The sequence below is a fragment of the Hemicordylus capensis genome, chromosome 1 (genome assembly GCF_027244095.1).
Source record: "Hemicordylus capensis ecotype Gifberg chromosome 1, rHemCap1.1.pri, whole genome shotgun sequence".
NCBI classification, from domain to species: domain Eukaryota; kingdom Metazoa; phylum Chordata; class Lepidosauria; order Squamata; family Cordylidae; genus Hemicordylus; species Hemicordylus capensis.
In genome coordinates, this window is record NC_069657.1 from 396145347 (window position 1) to 396160974 (window position 15628).

The 15628-nt window shown below is 43.7% G+C and overlaps 1 protein-coding gene and 1 non-coding gene across 4 annotated transcripts in view; both read left to right on the plus strand.

Moving 5' to 3' along the window:
* Nucleotides 1–15628, plus strand: part of TMEM63B (transmembrane protein 63B) — a 102669-nt gene that overhangs the window by 35085 nt on the left and 51956 nt on the right. The window lies entirely within an intron of this gene.
* TRNAA-UGC (transfer RNA alanine (anticodon UGC)) lies at nucleotides 5694–5765 on the plus strand. The gene has a single exon. It is a non-coding gene; the product is annotated as a tRNA-Ala (tRNA).

Consider the following 15628-nt stretch of genomic DNA (forward strand, 5'->3'; position numbering starts at 1 on the left):
AAGTCGGGAAATTTAGGACCGACAAGAGGAGGAACAGCATATGATTAATCTATGGAATTCTTTATTATGGGATGTGGTGATGGCTACCAGCTTTGGATGGCTTTAAAAGGAGCTTAGACTAATTCATGGAAGACAAGTCTATCAATGGCTACTAGTCTGGTGACTGTGTGCCACATCCAGCCTCAGAGGCACGATGCCTCTCAATACCAGTTGCAGGGGAGTAACAGCAGGAGAGAGGGCGTGCACATACTCCTGTGGGCTCCCCAAAGGCATCTGGTGGGCCACTGTGTGAAACAGGGTGCTGGACTAGATAGGCCTCGAGCCTGATCCAGCAGGGCTGTTGTTATGTTTTTATATTCGTACAATGGTTCATGCTTCTCCAATCTTCCTGTATGTGATTGAAAATATGCCCATTAGGTGCAGCATATGAAGCTGCCTTCTACCGAGACAGACCCTTGGTCCATCTAGCTCAGTATTGTCTGCACAGACTGACAGCGGCTTTTCCAAGGCTGCAGGCAGGATTCTCTCTCAGCCCTATCTTGGAGAAGCCAGGGAGGGAACTTGGAACCTTCTGCTCTTCCCAGAGTGGCTCCATCACCTGAGGGGAATATCTTACAGTGCTCACACATGTAGTCTCCCATTCAAATGTAAACCAGGGTGGACTAGTCAGCATAATATATTTTCTAGGTATCCCTTCATGCTGAATGAGTTGCTTGCTCTTACTTCTGTTCAAACACTTGACTAAATTTTTCATAGCCTTGAGCCAAATAATGAGGGTCAGTATTCCAATATATGTTTTATGGGTGGATAGTTGAAGCATTATGTTCCACAAGGATCTGGTTACAAATAATGAAGAAAGGTTCTCCTTATCCAGAATGTCCATGCCTCACCCTGGCTGGTGTCTCGGTTGAAATTATGTAGGACAAGATTTTTTTTTTAATTGAACCAACAAAATACCAAAGCATACAGTACGTTGCCAAAGCACAATTATATACAAAGTGGTTGTTTGTACATGATTTACACACAAGGATTTGGAAACACACAAGTTATGATATGCAGGTAGTACTGTAATTCGGGGGTGGGGGATTTCAAGGCACATCAGGTAATTGGGGGGGTTACATCCAACGTCCATTTCCACAATTTGTCCTATTGCTGTTTAGAAGAGATACTCTTGTCTTTTTGCACATAACCATACAAACTTTTCCAGAAGAGATTTACTGTCTCATCTGCGTGAACCTCTTGGTCGCATCTTCCCTCCCTATTCTTATGCAGGAGCATTGCATAAATGACATACAGGTTTACTAACCTGATTATGAGAAGGGGAAGGGGAACGTTCCAATTCCCTAGTATGAGGGCACCCGTTCTGTCCCGTTTCCTTGAAGGTTTCTTTCTGGGACCTTAAAAAGAGGTTCTATCGTTCAAACCCGAGGTTAGTTCTTCCCAAGTCTGTTTTTCCAAATCAGGCCACTCTAACAGCTTGCTTACTCCCTGCCACACTCTTTTGGCTACCACACACTCTATGTAAGGCCTACATATAATATAATCTCCTTTTGGAATGTTGTTCTCCGATGGATTGTATAGTTATGTGTGCTGCATATTTACATGAGTAGGAGAATCCTATTCAAAGCAGAAAAGTTTTATATCCAGTGCAGGAAGTGACTTGTGCATAAATTGTCTTTCCTGTTCTTTTATATAAATACCTAACACAGCATTTTAGGGCTTTGGTGTGGCATACTGGGGGAGCATGTGAATGTGAGGTAAGGGAGTGAGTCAGCGACAGATGGGCGAGTGAAAGAGTTCTAGGAAGTATAAGGGACGGTTAAGAGCAGGCAGGGGCAGGATTAAAACAGCTCTTGAGATTGGCAGCACTGAAGCCCTGGAAAGTTAATTAAGGATTTGGTGAGATTTTAATAGTTTTCATTTTAATGTATGTTCATGTTTATCTCCCCACCCCCGCCCCCCACAAGCAGGCTACAGCTGTGGGTTTGTGAGATTGTTCCCATCTCCAAGGTTAAAAAGCATGTGTGGAACTTCAAGTGCTTTGGTTACACTACAGATCCTTGTTCTGGTATAGCAACACCTCTTCTCACAGTTTTTCTTCTGTTTTTCTCTAGACTTTCCTCCCTCCTCTCTTTGTTAACACAGAGAATAGGATTACACCTCTTACCTAGTAGAGCAAATAGTCCTCTTGCTCTGCAGTCTTCCTCTATTGTTGCAATCTCTTTTTTCTTTTCTTCTTTTCAAACATCAATCTACGCAAACTGGATTCCTTTATTTAAAAGGTGCATTTTGGTGAGGAAATACTGGGGTGCGGGGGGTGGGGTGGAATTACCATATGTGCTTGAAATCTTACCCCATGCCACCCAGAAGATTTTCTGCGTAGTCCTTCGCTGTTTGTTTTTGTATTAAAATTCAAATTGCAGAAGTTAGTTGACCTGATAGCTTCATACTGGACACATCCTACCTTCTCAGATATTTGAAACTGAGCAGGCAGTCAATCTGGGGAGCACAGAAAATGAAAGGAGATCCATTACAAATTAATTAAAAAAGCAGGAGCCTTCTAACATTATTATTATTATTTTAATTGGGAAAGCAGTAAGTTTTTCTGTTTACAGGGTGCTAGTTATAAACCAACACATGGGACAAAACAATAGGACTTAGGTGTGAAGAGCAGATCATATTCAATCTAATTCTGTCTTGGTAAAAGCAACAAAATGACCTCAGAGTTCCTTGTTTCAAAACATATAAGCATTCCTACAGATCAGTCCCTCATCGGGTATTTTGTTTGTTCTCTTTAGTGCATCCAGTCTATACCATCTACCATTACCACTTCCTTTGGCAATGAATCCTAGGGATCGATTCACTACCAATAAATGTTCCCTACCTATTTCATCATATATACCTCTTCCATTAATGACTCTCCTCCAAGCTAACTCTTCAGCCTTTTCATGTCTCCTTCTATGCAGACATTGTACACCCCTGATCATTTTGCTACTTCTTTGCTGTACCTTTTCTTTTTCTGATACCTATATCTGTCTGGAATTCTGGGAGTTATGGTACTCTTTCTATGGGTGCATACAGTGGTCCCTCAACTTACGAACTACTCGACATAAGTATTTTTCGAGTTACAAACGGCAGTTTTAGATCCGGTTTTAGATGCGGTTTTTTCGACTTACAAATTTTTAGATGGGGTTTCCTCGACTTACGAATTTTACATGCGGTTTCCTTGACTTGCCTGCCTGTTTACTGCCTGTTTATTCTTGAAAAGAAATGTTCCTGTGCAGTTTGCAAGCCTTACTGGGGGTCTGGGTCTTTTTTCTAGGCTCCGGAACGCATTAATCCGTTCCCAATGCATTCCTATGGGAAACCGCTTTTCGACTTACGAACTTTTCGACTTACAAATGTGCATTCGGAACGGATTAATTTCGTAAGTAGAGGGACCACTGTAATTGTTTTATATTAAGGCATTATTGTTTTTCTCCTCTATAGAATTGCTTCTCAACCTATTATTATTATTATTATTATTATTATTATTATTTCATTTTATATCCCACTCTTCCTCCAAGGAGCCCACAGCGGTGTACTACATACTTAAGTTTCTCCTCACAACAACCCTGTGAAGTAGGTTAGGCTGAGAGAGAAGTGACTGGCCCAGAGTCCCCCAGTGAGTTTCATGGCTGAATGGTGATTTGAACTCGGTTCTCCCTGGTCCTAGTCCAGCACTCTAACCACTACACCACGCTGGCCTATCTACTGAGACCAAACATAAACATTATCCATCACTTTCTAATATGATATATCCCAATTTTAAACATGATCTACCCCTTATTGTTTTTAATGGGTTTTTAAAAAAATTTTAATAGAGATATTATTTTTATATTAGCTGTACTTTTGTATTTTAATTATGCATTGTTTTAATTATACTGTAAACTTTGAGATTTAAATGAAGAGCAGTATATAAATTGGACAAATAAATAAATTGAATCTTGTAAGCATCCCAGACTCAGGTGGGGGCTGTCCTCACAGTTTGCAAATCATATCCTTGGGGGTGGGGGCACCCACCAATATATAGCCACCTTTTCAAAATCATAGGACAAGAAGATCCATCAGCTTCTGAGGGCAATTTGCCCAATTTCTTTGTGTTTTTAAAAAGAAAGTGGGAAACAGTGCTAGATAATGACATGCTGTGGCAAGCTTAAAAGGCCCCATAGCATTAAATATATATATTATTCTAACAGACAATGAAAATAGAAACAATAAAGATTTATTTTTACTTGGCAAAGATGCAAAAAAACCCCAGTGATCTAACAAAATCCTATTTTGCAATGAGCCTATTTGCATTAGAAATAGCTTTAAATGAAATTACATTGTGTGAAACTTGAAATTTAGTCATATTTAAAATTCAGGGGCCCCTCATAATATGAGGCCCTAAGTGATGGCTTATGTACCCCGTACCTTAATCCAATACTAGCAGGAAGAGTTTCCTAACCTAAATCAACCCTGCTTACAGTTTAAACTCATTGCTCTGTGTGTGTGTTCTCTCCTGAGACCCTGGTAAGTGATTATGTTTTATGGTAGCCTGAGAAGTGATTAAAAAGAAGGACCTGGGTCATTGACCTCTAGTAGCAGGGATTCCATTCCTGTGCCTGCTCATTGGTGGAGTTAGGATCCCTAGAAGTCTAGTGGATCTTTATACTTGTGTTTTTCATATGCAGAATGGTGGTATAAGACAGGGCAGGCTGCCAGGTGTGAAATTCCACTCTTCCTGCTTGGCTGTAGGGCTATGGCAAGATTAAAGTGACAGGAATAGACTGTAAATAAACTAGGCCACTTGGCAGCACCCAGCCAAGGGAATGCAGAGGAAGGCTGAAGGAGGTTCCTCCCTATGACGTGGGTCCTTGTATTTTTCCATATGTAAGTATAGCCTGGCTTAATATAGCCTGGGACCAACTTTGTGTAGGTCTGGATTTCCTCTGTCCCCCTGTTTAACCTGGTGTATTTTGCACAGGCTGGACAACGTTCCCACTGCCTGTGCCAGTTCGCTCTCCTTGTTGCTTCCTATTTCCACTGCAGAAGGAAACTGTGAAACTGCAGTAGCCATGACCATCCAGTGGACCATCCAGGTATAGGCATCCAAACCTGAAATGTACCATTTTTAGCTACAGCATCACTGCTTAGCATTTATATGGCACCATCCCCCATTATGGTTTTGGCAACTCGGAGATACCACTGAACAGGTCAAGTGTGTGTATATAAACTAGACAGCACCTCCTCTAGTAAGAAAATCTATCCTCTATCAATTTGTGCCTGTGGTTTCAGCATCCTCTAATTATAAAGAAGAAAAGACATTCCCTGCTGACTGTGGATATATAGAATTACTTTGATCAGACTTATCTTCTGCCCTTCCTCCAAAGAGCTCACAGTAGTGTGTCATGGGGTTACCCCATTTTATCCAACAAAACAGTAGGTCTTCTCCACCCCCACAAATTTCAAAATCTGTTTTGAAATCAAGCAAAATTTCAAAAGAAGATTGTCAGGGTGGGGGTCAAAAACTGACAGGGTGGGGAGGAGAATTGGTCTTGTGATAGCGAGCATGAATTGTCCCCTTTGCTAAGCAGGTCCATGCCACTTTACATTTGGATGGGTGACTGTGTGTAAGCACTACCTGCTGTTAGATATTCCCCTTAAGGAATGGGGCTGTGGCTCAGTGGTAGAGCATCTGCTTTGCATGCTGAAGGTCCCAGGTTCGATCCCTGGCATCTCCAGGTAGGGGTGGGAGAGACTCCTGCTGGAAAGCTTGGAGAACCGCTGCCAGTCAGTATAGACAATACTGAGCTAGATGGATCAATGGTCTGACGCGGTATGAGGCAGCTTCCTATGTATATAACTACCAGAGGGGCATCTAGGTAATTTTGGAGCCTGGACTTAAGGACCTTTGGAGCCCCGCCCCCCTGCAAGTTAAGCATCATGCCCCCCCCCCCACACACACACCATGACCCATGCAGTATTTTTAACATGTGGGTTCTTGAGGGCACAAACAGCAACAAAGTGTTGACTCAATCTGTGGCAGCTATGAAAAAGCCAATTCCATGCTAGGGATCATTAGGAAGGGGATTGAAAATAAAACTGCTAATATTATTATAATGCCCTTATACAAAATGAAGGTGTGGCCACACTTGGAGTACTGCGTACAATTCTGGTCACCACATTTAAAGAAGGACATTGTAGAACTGGGAAAGGTGCAGAGGAGGGCAACCAAGATAATCAGGGGTCTAGAGCACCTTTCTTATGAGGCAAGGCTACAACACCTGGGGCTTTTTAGTTTAGAAAAAAGGTGACTGCGGGGAGACATGACAGAGGTCTATAAAATCATGCATGGTGTGGAGAAAGTGGACAGAGAGAAATTCTTCTCCCTCTCACATAACGCTAGAACCAGGGGTCATCCCATGAAACTCATTGCCAGGAAATTTAGGACCGACAAACGGAAGTACTTTTTCACACAACACATAATCCACTTGTGGAATTCTCTGCCATGAGATGTGGTGACAGCCAACAACCTGGAAGGCTTTAAGAGGGGTTTGGATAACTTGATGGAGGAGAGGTCTATAATCGGTTACTAGTCGGAGGGCTAAAGGCCACCTCCAGCCTCAAAGGCAGGATGCCTCTGAGTACCAGTTGCAGGGGAGTGACAGCAGGAGAGAGGGCATGCCCTCAACTCCTGCCTGTGGCTTCCAGTGGCATCTGGTGGCCACTGTGTGAAACAGAATGCTGGACTAGATGGGCCTTGGGCCTGATCCAGCAGGGCTGTTCTTATGTTCTTAACTCACAGGAATGTAAGAATATAAACCAGGTATATTTATGCAAAAATGCATTAGTAGAAACGTTTCAACATGCAATTTAACATATTCCCATCCCACATATTTCTTTCCCCACTTCCCCCTCTATCTCTAAAGCAGAAGTCACACCTGGCCACCCAGCAGAGATCACAGTCACATTCTGCCACCCAGCACAGGCTGGCGGCGCAGCAACCACACCACCCAGGATAGACTAAAGAGGATGGGTGGGGGTCCCCAGGGGGTGTGGAGGCCCTGGACTTCTGCCTGGAAGTCCAGAGAAGTGCCTCTGCTAACGACACTTGACATGACACTTTTAAAAAAAAGTATACCCTACCTTCTTCTCACAGGGGGCCCAAAGCAACTTACAAAGTAGGTTTTTTTAATTAAAAAAATTGATAAATAACATACCAAATAAAGAGTGCAGCAAAACCACCTGAAGCGCACACACAGAGAGAGTTGTGCACTCAGCAAAGGAAACCAGCAAATGTCTGCTGAAACAAAAATATCTTCAGCCTTCACCAAAACAGAGGCAGAGGGAGCTAATCCTGCATCATGTGGCAAACATCAAGCTGACGTTTGCTGAGTTATCTCTCTTGTGCATGTGCATTTTAGAGAGGCACTTTGGTTTGGTTGCCAAAAACATACCGCAGGGATGACAAGCTGAATTATAAATTGAAATATGCAATATAAATCTTAGAGTTGAAAGACTTAGGAGACGCTGAACTGGGCAGGCATCTATAAATGTTTTGTGAATGGAAGCATACATTATGCCCTGAGCATACAAAAGGTTCAACATACATACAATCTGGGTACAGTGTACATACCTACAGATCTGTATGCACATACAGTTCATAAACGTTCGGTATACATACAGTAATACACTTCCCACCTGTACCCTGTATTTGAGGAGTCCTGAATGCAGGTTCAGTTTTAAATAAATGCATGTAGAGTTACTCACAAAAATGTACTTGTGCACAGCCTGCAAGCATGTAAAGCATCATGTCCGAATACGGCTGGTTTTTAGAGGAATGTCAAATATACTGCCTTTATCTGGTTTCTGACTGTACTTCTAAATTAGCACATGTGTGCTACTGAATAATATCCAGTGTGACGCGGCTTCCAGAAAGACAGAAGCTTTTGGCATGACTATTTGCTTCTTAAGATGATTACTATTTCACTATATCTCTACCGTAGGCTAGAGGAGTAATCCATAATGTTATCAGAGAGCGGTCCTGAAGCAAACTTTGAAAACACTGTGAAGTTATGAATGTCTCTCTTTGTAAACAGATTCCTCAGTGCTGAAGTATGGAATTTAATGGATTCTGATCTGATGGATCTAGTGCTTCAATACCTTCTTATAGAAAAATGATTATTCTGATGCCTTGCTTGTCATCTTGATGATATGATCCTCCCCCTCAGAGAAATCATCATATAAATTGCTACAGACTAATCATCCCAAAGGGCAAGAATCCTTCACATCATCGAAAGGATATTCTTTTCCTTCTCTTTTTGCTTTCCTCTATCCACATTTCTCTGGGGTTAGAGTGAGCCCAGAGCTATGATCTGAAGGCACATGATGCAGCAACCTTATGGAAACTAAGCAGGTCTGGGTCTGTTTCGTGCCTGGATGGAGGTTACCTGCCAGGGTGGCCCTTCTATGAAGCAAGGTGAGGTAGCCACCTCCGGTGCAGGCATGAGGAGGGTTGCCTAGAGATCAATGCATACTGATCGAAGTGGTGTAGTTGCTGGGTGAACGTTTCTCTATTTTATGTGACCAAGAGACTTATGATCAATGAGGCTTGGGAATGATAGTTGATTTTCGAGTGGTATTGTGGCAATAAAGCCTTCTAGCTTCCAGAAGATCCAACTGCAGCAACAAGTCGTCATGCTGATAAGCATTGCTTCAGTTTAAAGGAGAAACTAATTTTTTCTACATGAATTCTCTCCTCCCACTGCAATTTAGCTGGTATCCGCTGCTTTGATTAGTTCTGTACAATTATCTTTTCCTCTGCAACAGTTTTGGCTGTGCTATTATTATTATCATCATCATCATATTCTACCAGTGTCAGTGGTACATGGCTGTTGTCACAGCTACGGCTTGAAAGACATGACGGGTGCCCCACGCAATGTTAATTCTTGCCTGTTGATGTAGAACACCTTTCTCAGTTACCCTTCCAGGATGTTGTCGGCTTGCTTCAGTGTTGGCCTTTGACTTGAAAAGCTGTTTCCTGATATCTTCTGTCACTCAACAGAACTTATTCAGTGTTGTCTTCTCCTTTTGCTAGTAGGTGTTCTCTCTGAGAAATAATTATGTCAGGGTGTTGGATTCTGTTAGTTGCAAAAAAGCAGCTACAGGAATTTCTTCATCTGCACAAAGGGCACTGGAGTTGTAGCCTAAGTTCAGCTGCTTTCTTCTTTCAGATGGCCCTTTAGAAATAACATATTCCACAACATATTCCACAAATAGATCAATAAGAGGGAGAGTTCCCCATCCTCAGGCATACTTCCAGATTCCCATGTCTCCTGATTACTTGTGGCTAATTGATTTCATATTTCTTATGGTTATGGGTCTCATTGAGAAGCCGCTTCAAGAAGTCCACCTTGCTGTGTATGCACAGTTAGTGGTGTGAAGTTTCATTAACATACCAGACATTAGGTCAGTCACCACTTCTCTCCTGGGATGAGATGTTCCTTTATGAGGCTTCAACTCCAGCTGTTACACGTTTGTCTGTTTTATTGCTTTTGACATACACTGCTGCTGAAGCAGGAGTTGTCTTTGTTTATGTCTCTGGTTGTTGTTGTTGTTTTTAATTCCAGTTTTTCTCTTCCACATCCATATATGTGTGTTAAGTTGTGCTGTCGAGTCGGTGTTGACTCCTGGCAACCACAGAGCCATGTGGTTTTCTTTGATAGAATACAGGGGTGGTTTACCATTGCCTTCCTCCCATACAGTACGTGATGATGCCTTTCAGCATCTTCCTGTATCACTGCTGCCCAATATAGGTGTTTCTCATAGTCTGGGATACATACTAATGGGGGTTCGAACCGGCAACCTCTTGCTCTCTAGGCAAGTTACTTCCCCGCTGTGCCATTAGGTGACAAGGTATATATGTGTGTACATACCATTTATTAAAATGTGTCGCATCATAAACGTGTGGGAAGATATCTCCTACTTCCTAATTATCTTGATCAACATGGAGCAGTAAGCATATAACTGTACAACGCTGCATTGTAATTGTATTGCTATATAACTTCATAATAATTTGTCACTGTTATCTCAAAAGTTAGCATTGTCTTTTGTCAGGAGTAGAAACATAAATAATACCTGACTGAATTACTTTTACAGGTATATCTTTATCTGATGTAGTTCATTTGTCTAGGGTCATGTGCACTGTTCCCTCTAAAGTGTGTGCATATGCTCAAGCTCACCAGTTTTTGGATGTCCACTCAGTTCATTTTAGATCCCGCTCAAGTTGAATCAGGAAGGCCCCATTCTGAATGCACATGCACACACACACTGCCTTGATACTGCCACCCAGAACAAAACTTATTCCACACAGAGATGAAAAAAATTAGAGAGAACACTGGTCAAGTGTGTAGCAAGGTTGGAGTGGTCTCTGGGACAAAATGTGAAGATATAGAATGGTTGGAATAGGGGCTGCACAACTCAAATGCCCTTGTGGGCCGGAACCATCCACAACTTGGTGTGCAGGGGCCGAGGTCAATTTTTAGCACATCATTACATTAAAATGAAAAATCTTGTTAGTTACTTGTGGATCTATTCTCCCTGTCAATGGACTCATAGTTTTAACCAAGGATAGTGGCCAGAAAATAGGTCCTGTCCCTGCTCAATCAGTGGGGCCCCTGGAAGGCCTGCAAACCCCAAACAAATCCCAAGTTCTCTCCTCTCCCTAAATCAATGGTCGTTGCTTTCAGGCTGCAATCCTCAGCATGTTTACATGGGAGTAAGCCTCACTGGGTACACCATGGAACATCTTTCTGAGAAAACTTGCCTAGGATGGTGCTATAAGGCAGTTTTCAGCTTCTGTGTTGCTGCAGGAGACCTGGGGGGGGGGTCAGTAAAAAAGTCCCTGTGGGCCAAATCCGGGCCCCGGGCCTTATGTTGTGCAGGCCTGGAATAGGCCTTGTTACAGAAGCTGGGATGCATTCCCTGGAACATAGAAAGCTGCTTTAGTCCAAGGTCAGGCTCAATATTCACTCCACTGACTGGGATTGGATTCTCCCAGGTGTCAGGCATGAGTTTTTCCCAGCCCTACCTGGAAATGCCAGGAATTGAACCTGGGACTTTCTGCATGCAAAATAGATGCTCTTATCGCTGAACTATGGCTCCAGTTGTGTCTCCTCTGTCCATCTGTTCACATCTTTTCATTCCTTTTGGCATCTGAAATATGGGCTGAGCTTCGCAGTGCAAGTGACTGAAGCCTACAACTCTTGGGCCGAGGCCACATATTTGGGCAAAAGTGGGGCTGATAGCTGAATGGGCTGATCTCTCATCAGCGTTGGCCAATGTTTTTATAATGTTGACTATCCACATGTGAGGATTTGGCCTGGAAAGATCTTCAGGTCCTTGCTTCTCAGGCTACAGTTCTGTACGTGTATACTGGAAACAGGACCTGCTCATGAGTAAGTGTGCATAACACTGGGCGGCCATACCTATCATTGAACCAAATTTGTTCCGTTCCAAAGGGGCCAGGCTGCTATTTTGTTGCATGCCCGTGCTGTGCTCTGCCACAACGGGAGTTCAGTCTGAGGGTAAACGGTCTTCTCGCTCAACAAGAAGTTCATTGTCAGGGAGCCTTGCAGGGTACAGTCTAGTCCCTGCCTGATGTCAACCCCTGCGGTGCAGAATGCAAATGACTCGGCGCATCTCTCGCTGAGCTGCTCTTCCCAGACAACTCTGCAAGTGTGTCTGCCTACAAAGCACAAGAGAAATTGCTTTGCCCAAGTCACGGGGCAGTGCCTGGTGAACTTTCAGAAGCTGCCTGCGACAGCTGTGAATGCAAGATAGGAGAAAAGAGGTCTCTGTCCTCCCCCTGTGACTTTGTCATTCTAGCGAAGGTACAAATCAGCAGGAATTAAGTTCAACGCAGGACAAGGCTGGACCATGTCTCATTTCCATGTGCATAATCACTGGACCATGAAGCAAATTCCACCTTTTATCGTTCAGAGCAAGTTTATGACAGACTGGGAACTTGTGATTAGTAGCTGCCTGGCCATCAGCTGTCCAGAAGAGAAGTCATATTTATAAGACCTCTTAAACTTTTTCCTTCCCTTGTCATGCTTTCCCCTTATTTTAGCTAATACACAGTCTCTCTGTGACAACATTGCTATAGCACTGCCCTTTTAGGGAGGAGATCTAGTCCTGGGATAAAGGTAAGATAAATTTGTGCTGTCGAGTCGGTGTTGACTCCTGGTGACCACAGAGCCCTGTGGCTGTCTTTGGTAGAATACAGGAGGGGTTTACCATTGCCTCCTCCCACGCAGTATGAGATGATGCCTTTCAGCATCTTCCTATATTGCTGCTGCCCAATATAGGTGTTTCCCATAGTCTGGGAAACATACTAGTGGGGGTTTGAACCGGCAACCTATCCACTGGCCCTATCTACCCCCAGCACAGTATCTCCAGTGACTGTTGCTGGTGTCTGTCTTATGTTCCTTTTTAGATTGTGAGCCCTTTGGGGACAGGGATCCAACTTATTTATTTATTATTTCTCTGTGTAAACTGCCCTGAGCCATTTCTGGAAGGGCGGTATAGAAATCAAATGAATGAATGAATGAACCTCTGGCTTACTAGTCAAGTTACTTCTCCTCCATTAATAGCAAGCATGAATTGTCCCCTTTGCTAAGCAGGATCTGTCTTTGTTTGCATTTGGATGGGTGACTACATGTGAGTGCCGTAAGAGATTCCCCTTAGGGGATGGAGCCATAGCTCAGTGGCAGCGTACCTGCTTCCATGTAGAAGGTCCTGGGTTCAACCTCTGGCATCTCCAGGTAGGGCTTTTAGAGACTCCTGCCTGAAATCTTGGAGAACCACTGCCAGTCAATATAGGCAATACTGAGCTAGATGAACCAATGGTCTGACTTGGTATAAGGCAGTTTCCTATGTTCCTATGTGGATGCATGACATATTAGATATATGTATGCCAGATGACTTACCTGCAGTTTAAATACATTACTTGTCTGCTCCTCAGTGTATATGGTAAAACGGTTGTTTCTCTTCTACTTTCAAATATTGTGTTAAAAATAAAGTAACTGGGAAGAGAGGAATCACTGGTAAGAGAGATTTTCCGAAAACATAGACATGTGAAAGTCTATGTTTAAGAGGTTTCAACATAGATATGTGAAAGTCTGGCTAAAATCCGTTTCCAGATGTAGGAGATAATGATTCAGAGAGCATAATAAGGGACAGATCAGTTTTGTTCCATGAAGAGACAAATTATTAAGTGAGAACGGCAGCTTGGGGAACAATCTTGCCTGATCCATCAGAATGGAAGAGAGACAAGTAGAAATGGCTTGGGTCCAGGCTATTTAAGAGAGCGCCTCCTTTGTCATGAACCCTGCTGCCTGTTACAATCTTCTGGAGAGGTCCAGTTATAGTTGCCACCAGCTCGTCTGGTGGCTACTCAGGACTGAGCTTTCTCTGTGGATGCCCCAGGCCTTTGGAATATGCTCCTTGCTGAAATAAGAGCATCTCCTTCTCTGTTTGTTTTCAGGAAGATGCTCAAGACTCTCCTGTTCTTGCAAGCTTTTAATTAGAATTTTAACAATTTTAATTTGTTTTAATAACTGTTCTATACTATTTTAATCTGCATTGGTTTTTAATATCAAATTTTGTACATCGCCTAGAGATGTACATACCAGGTGGCATAAAAATTAGATAGACAGATAGATAGATGTTCACTCCACAAAAGAACAGAAAAGCATTCTCTTTGAACTGACTGATTATTACTGTCACAGTTTATACTAGTTTATCTAATAAAAGGTTACTCAGCTCCTGGCTCCCACACCCATGCTTTTGGAGAGATCTCTGCTCTTCTCCCTCTCAGGGGAATCTGAACTTAGGCTTAACCTTGCGTAGGTTAAGAAATTAATATATCACTGTTAGAAATTAGTATATAAAAATTCAGAGTGTTTTGAATGTCAGAGTGATGAATGGAATAATGCAGCACTTGCAATAATTCACATTTTTACAGTAACTCATATTCTTTACCCCATGGATCAATTCACTTTGATATTCAGAGCACTGGGCAGAAATCACACCGCGTCAATACCCACTGCGGGCCTTCGCAATGCCTTGCCTTCGCAGTCGGATTGCCCTGGTCCGCACCAGCTAGGTCAGCTGCTAGGTGCCAGCTGAAGGGGAACGCCAGCCTGCCCCATCCCCACAGTGGGGAGAGCCAGGCAATGCCCACTGCAGCTGGGGCAACCCACAGGAAGGGCCCAGCTCACATCCAGAGTCGCCGGGGGGAGTCGGCGCCTCTTCCAGCCCCACTTCACGCCCCAGTCCGACTGGCCCAGCCCTCAGAGCCAATCCTGATTCCAAAGTTCTAGATCTGGCTTGCCAACTTCCCTTAACTACATTGTTCCGACAATAGCCAGTCATATTATAAACTTTTCACAATACTCCTGCTACCCTGCTCCTTTTCCGTGGCAATACTACAATATCCCACCTGCAATGTATAAGTGGAGGAATGGCCTTATTAAGACGTACTTGCTCCACGGCCACCCCACTGCTTTTCCGGGTGTGGTGCTTGCCCTAGTAATAGCCGTGCGGGGCTGTTCCCTGCAGCCTTTGCCCCTCGTGCAGCCCTGCTAGAGCAAGCGGCTTGCCTGGGAAAGTGTCAGGGTGGCAGCGGAGCAGGTAAGGACCTTACCTGCTCCTTAAGGGAACCGCTCCCCGCCCTGCTGAGCCGGCTCTCTTCCAGCCCTACCTGGAGATGCCAGGGAGTGAACCTGAGACCTTTTGCATGCAAGCATGCGGATGCACTTCCGAGAGTGGCTCGTCTCCTAAGGGGAATATCTTACAGTGTTTACATGTAGTGGTCTTAGGCAAGTCAGTGTTGCTGAGCCTCAGTCCTCAGTCCCTTATCTGAAATAATGGCACCAACTGGAGCTTTTCCCCCAGGGGTCAATAGACAGATTGGCGCTTGCTTAAAAGCCTAAACCTGCTACCGCAGTTCTGATCTGCAAAGGACCCCAATAACTGCTCTTGACTGCAGGAAAAACTAAACCCATCAGGGCTAATTATGCTTTGAACATCACGTGTACTTTGGCCCGTAATCATCTTCTTGGCTCTGATACTTCCAGCTGTTGCACAGGCTGCCCCACAGGTCTTCCTTACAATTGAGGAACTGTAACTTCTGAGCTGGGGACAATTGGCAGTAATAGCAGCCATTCATCTGTGTCACTGCACTTGTGGCAGAATAGAGAGAAGCTAATTAGCGGGGAAATGCTTGACTAACAAGCAGAAGGTTATCGGTTCGAATCTCCACTGGTATGTTTCCCAGAAACACCTATATCAGGCAGGAGCGATATAGGAAGATGATGAAAGGTGTCATCTCATACTGCGTGGGAGGAGGCAATGGTAAACCCCTCCTGTATTCTACCAAAGACAACCACAGGGCTCTGTGGGCACCAGGAGTCAAAATCAACTTGATGGCACACTTTACCTTTACCTTTTAATTAGCATGTAGCTGTGGATGTTTATGGATGAATTTCTTGGAGACTGCTAAGCAATTTAGGACCAGCAAAAGGAAGGAGTTTTTCACACA